The sequence below is a fragment of the Embiotoca jacksoni genome, unplaced genomic scaffold (genome assembly GCF_022577435.1).
Source record: "Embiotoca jacksoni isolate LCO1_2020_lvr unplaced genomic scaffold, fEmbJac1.0.p SCAF_5, whole genome shotgun sequence".
In the NCBI taxonomy this organism is placed as follows: Eukaryota; Metazoa; Chordata; class Actinopteri; family Embiotocidae; genus Embiotoca; species Embiotoca jacksoni.
Window position 1 is genome coordinate 21007866 of NW_027185403.1, and position 6000 is coordinate 21013865.

A 6000-nucleotide genomic window follows, 5' to 3' on the forward strand; every position below is an offset into this window, starting at 1 on the left:
AATGAAATGAAAGTGCAAACTGCATGCTGCAGGTGTCATGTGTTTGTCTAACTATGAAGTGATGTGGAGTAAGCAGTGTTTACAGTGGTACTCACATGCACATGGGTCATATACTGTATGTCCTGCAGGTTGTTTTGTATGGTCTGGATCACACACACAGACACACACACACAGACACACACACACAGACACACACACACACACACACACACACACACACACACACACACACACACACACACACACACACACACACAACTTGGTGGTAGGTATGTTGCCGTGCCGTCACGTTGGATTCAACAGGATCACATGCAGTCAGGCGGTTCTAAGAATACGTGCAGGGCATATTTTCTAAATATTGATCCCTTCCATGTAATCAAAAATATATTGCAGGGATCATCTTCGGTCTAAATATTGACTCCTTCCCAGCAGCAACCTTCTAAAATTACTGCAGGGACAGCCTTCAGTCCAATTAGAGTGCAGCAGTGCAAAGTGGAGTCCAGATCTTGACAGATTGACAAAATATGCAGTAGAATTGACTTGGCAAAAAATATATATATTTCAGTATCATATTCAATAGAAAACAAATTGTTGAAAAATGCAGAATCAGAATAAAAAAATAAACATATTAATCCTCGCAGGGGAATTGCTTTGTAACAAATCGAACAGTTGCTAAGAATTGTGAAAGTTGTGGATTTGTACAACTTCAACAGAAAGAGGAGGAGCTGTATAACTGGATCTAGTCATGCTGCTCCTTGGCTGAGCACAACACTGTGAAGAGGATGGGAAACACTGTCCGTGATTGAGGGAAAGGAGTCTTGAAAACATCCTTCTCTCTTCGACTGCATGCAGATAGTCCAGCTCCACCGCAACAATTTAGCTGGCCTTTTGAATAAGTGTGCCGAATCCTTTCGCGTCATCCTTTTGCCCCAGCAGGCCAAAGTGTAAAAAAATGGCACTGGCCACCACAGACTCATAAAACATCCGCAGCATGGTGCTACTCGGGTACATTGAAGGAGCAAAGCCTCCACAGGAAAAATAGCAGTTCTGGTCCAGTCCATCATCTCCGCCATCTCTCCTCTAATTTAAAGAGTAGGAGTAAGAGTCCTGGATCTCTACAACTCCACCACCAGCTCCTTTGTTTTGTTTGTGATGAGCCCACATCAGTCCTCCATCCTCTGGTACTTAAAGACATATTTCCTTCTGATACATCCAACATATCATCACTTTATCATTTTGTCTGAGTAGATATTTGTGTCTACCATATGAATTATTTAGTTACGGCCACAAACATGATTTTTAAGGTCACAGTGGCTTTTGATGAACAAAAAAAATTCAGATCATCCTTAAATCCAAGTGAACAGTTGTGCCACATTTGAAAACAAAAAAAATCCTCAAGGCATTCCTGAGATAACACATTTATGAGAATGGGACAGATGATAAGTCAGAAGGACCTTGAAGTTTGACCATAAAAAGTCTGATCAGTTCATCCTTGAGTTCAAATGAAAGTGATAGTGACCTTGACCTTTGACCTGCAAAATCTAATCAGTATATATTTAAGTTTAAGTGAATCTTTGTGCAAAATTTGAAGAAATCTCTTTGAGGCATTACTGAGATATTGCGTTCAGGAGAATGGGCAGGTGGGAAGAAAAATAGGTTACAGTGACCTTGAACTTTGACCTTTAACTACCAAACTCAGTTCATCCCTCAGTTCATCCCTGAGGCCAAGTAAATATTGATGCCAAATATAAATAAATCCCCTTAAAGCACTCCTGAGATATTTCATGAGCATGTGTCGAATTGAGGTCACAGTGGTCTTGATCTTAAGGCTCATGAGAACAGGACGAACAGGCGCTCAGACGTATGTGAATATTATAGTATTTCCACGATGGTGGCTACTTCTTTGAATATTTCCAGCTGAATAACAGCATCAACAATGTCGAGTGACAGAAATGATGAAAGAGCCAGAGCTGAACCTGTAACATATGAGGCTTATGATTTGTCCATTACCCACCAGGATTGATGGTTTTTAAATGGCATTTCTGCTATATTAGTTTCTGTAGAAAATGTCATGAAATATGAATCTAAGATGGGTTTTAATAATACAACCATTATTAAATATCAGCAGTCATGTATCCAGGAAAGGTAGACAGTAGGGGAAAAAGTGGCAAGCATTCAGAATCTATGATTTAATGACACAGAAATAAATAAACAATTACAAAAGGGCAAATCTAACAACCCGGTTCAAGCAAGTGTTTGAGATATGATGTGTTTTATTCCACTACATTTAGCAGACAGCTACTGTATTCGGTAGTTTGCTGTTATATAAAATATCCTTATTGCATTAAGGAGGTCTCTTGCTTTTAGATGTTTATGACTTGTTAAAAAACAGTCCCGTCATACTCCACACAAAAGCAAAGATTAGAGAAAAGTCCAAAACATGACTTCAAATTTATGTATCATTGCACAACTTCTCAGTTTAATCCTGTGGACCTTTAAAGGGACTCAACTGTCAGCTTGGAAACTAAAATAAAAACTACTGGCAACTCCATGTAATGTGGTAAAAAACAGATCCTAAAAATATTACTGCCACATTGATTTTTTTACTTGGATCGGAGCATTTTTACACTGATGTAATTTTAACTTTACTTCAAGGAGAGGAATATGGATATTTCTTTGTCCTGAAGGGTCTGCAGAAACACAGCAGAAACTCATTCTGAGCCACATCAGTCAGTGGTGTGGGTTTGGTTTCAACCAACTAGAGAAAGAAGATATAAAGTAGTAAAAAAGAGAAAAGCATTGGGTAAATGTTTGGTACACTTCATATTCAACACCATTAAAGTAAAAAAAAAAGTACGTGAAACAAACCAGTAAACCAGTGTGTTGCTAACAACAACTGAAAGCTGTTGGAAGGTGTTCTCAACAAGGCATCACAATAACTGTGGGAAATAAGAAATGCTTGTAGGTGTGGGGTGGTTTGGTTGGGGGTTGGGGGTTGGGGGTTGGGGTCCCCACACTGCCTACGGCCAACAGATTGCTTTCTTAAAATCAATTTTAAAAAAAAGCGTAGTATGCCACAAGTCTTTTTTTTACGGATCTATTTTTGTATCATCTGTGTATATTTATACATTTTACCTGCACCTATTTTTGGTTACATTTTGTAGTTTGGAGTATGTTTCTCTTTTTCACTGGTTGGTGTTCTGTCTTTCCCTAAATTATACAGTTGTATCTGTTAGTTAGACAAATTTATGAGCAATGACTTGCATAAATGCGCTATATAACTCTTTCACTGTGTGTGTGTGTGTGTGTGTGTGTGTGTGTGTGTGTGTGTGTGTGTGTGTGTGTGTGTGTGTGTGTGTGTTATTGTGATTTTCTTGACTTTTAGTTGAACATGTGAAGAAGCATGTACATCTGCTCTTTTGTTTTGATGCAAGGAAGTCGGCACTGCACAACTAAGTGCTCCGGCCATGTTGTCGGCATTATTGATGTTTTTTGGTTGGTTTTTTTACAGATAATGTTGTATTTCCATCTTTAGTTATATAAAATGAGAAAACTCACCTGAGAGTTGAAACCCTGTGCTGCTCTTTAATGAAGGTGGACAGTCAAAAGGCATGTATTTGCCAAACTAGTTAGTCATCAAGTATTTTCTCTTATCAAAGTAAACAATACTTAAGAGCATGTTCTGATCTAACATTAGTGAAATTGATGTTTGTTTCCAAGTGTATAAAAGGTCATTTCCACCTCTTGTTGCCACTGGGGAAAAAAAAAAAAAACACGACAACAGCAGTTTGCACCAAACATCAAGTACCAGTGGGTGGAGCATTAATGAGTCCAGTATGGCAAAGAAGAGGATGAGAGGCATCAACTTAAATTGTTTTCCAAATCTCATACTTCCATTAGTGCACTCACATTCAAACTTTATATACTTGTGTTGCACTTGAATTTCATTGTAGTGTCGTCTCAAATCGCACACAGCCATTCTGCACTTACTGATGGTTTTTATCCAGCAGTAGTTTTGTGGTACGTTGTGAAAAATAAACGCTTTTGTGAGGTGTTCCACAACAGTTTGAAAATACTTCATGTTGGTGGTGCGACCCGCTGCGTGGCGGCGACTGTTGAGTGTAAAAAGTGTTCATCGTTTTTTACCCAATTTGTTGATTTCTATGAGAACACACTCTCCAGGTATTTATAGTGCATATACAGCATATTTCCATACTTGACAGTGTGTATGCACTTAGGCACTCAAAATATTGTTAGTACGTAGGTCCTTTATTTCAAACACAGCATTAGGCTTTGCTAAAATAGCCTTCAGATTATTTCAATCAAACATGAGCACTTTAATAGGAACACCTGTACACCTGCCTACTCATACAATTATCCAATCAGCTCATCCTGCAGCAGCAATGCCACATAAAATCCTGTAGATATAGGTCATACGCTTTAGTTAATGCTCACATCAAACCTATCTAAATATGGTTGCTGACCATGTGTATCATTTTGATGCTACTCTGATACACATATTTTATTGGGCTGAGTAGAAAACTTTGAAAATATTTGAGTCTTCTGTTCCAATAATTGCAAATGTTACTGGAAACATCCTCTTGCATTCTTTTCCACACCCAAAGGCTTGCAGCAGATCTAAAGGCATGTATTCACCCACACAACATACTAAATTCCAACTTACCTGCAAGTTGCCAAACATCTCATGCTGATATCTCATACACAACCATCTGTCAGACCAGAAATGAAACAGTTTGAGTCCTTGGCCAAACCATCGTCCAGCCAGAACAGCTCTCGTCCACTGTTAGTATCCAGCCTCCACCAATCCTTCGTTTATCACGCCTACAATACCATGTTGAGTCACAGACCGAGTATTTAATAGGGTCTCATTTGGCACCTTTTGTTCTATATTAAAATTGTTAATGTGTGTATAGAATTTGCCTTGAGTTATGAACTCGATTTTATATTTTCGCATTAAAACCATCTCACCTTCTTTCATCACATGAATTAGTGTTTAGGGACACGCATTTCTTGATTATGATAGAAAAACATAAACTTTAAGTGAACTAAAGCACAATGTAACTTGTTTGTTTTATCTGAATACTTAGTGTTTAACTGGGGCTGTGTGGCAATGACAAAGTGCTCCATGAGCATTTAACAATAAAAAATAAAATTCTAAAGAATGGCCAAATAACCTTGTTGTTACATTGTTGAGCTTTATTGCAATAATGAGGATTGCTATAGTAATTGAACCAGAGTATTTGTTGAATACCAACACTACTAAGGTTCCCCAAACACATTAAGAAGGCAAGTAATTCCATCAATTAACTATTCAGGTTCACCTGTTACCTGAAAACCATCCCAGAATATGAAGCTGGGGAAAATCCTGCCGATAGTGTGCAAAGCTGTCATCAATGCAAACAGTAGCTGCTTTTAGAAATCTTATATACAAAACATAATTTGATTGTTTCTCACCACATAATTCAATGTATGTCTTAAGTTTTGTTGTAGAGTAAAAATGTAGCAACTTTTTTTTTCTGTTTCTGAATATCTTTATATTGAGTCCCTAATAATAAAAAGCTACAATGACAAAAATAAGAGCAGATGTTTTTTGTCAGGAAAATAATTACGTCTTATTTCTGTATAAACATGTTGGGATATGGCAGATATAATTACTAAATGTATTTAAGAAAGCATTGTATTTCTTATAAAAAAAAAAAAAGCAATAAAAAAAGCTCTGCATTTGTTAACAGACAGTGTTCAAGCATGGTTTATACATTTTTATGAAAAAAAAAAAAAAAAAAAAAAAACTACAACCTAAAAATAAATAAGATCAAATCAATAATAAACACACACAAAAAAAACATTAATTAATACATACAAATAAAACAGTCCTGTTGATGAAAGACTAGTTTTAAAGTTGGAGCAGTTTGGTGCATTTCATTTTACTTTGTGTTTTGTGTTTACATGTGAAGCCATTGTGCAACTAAAAAACACTGC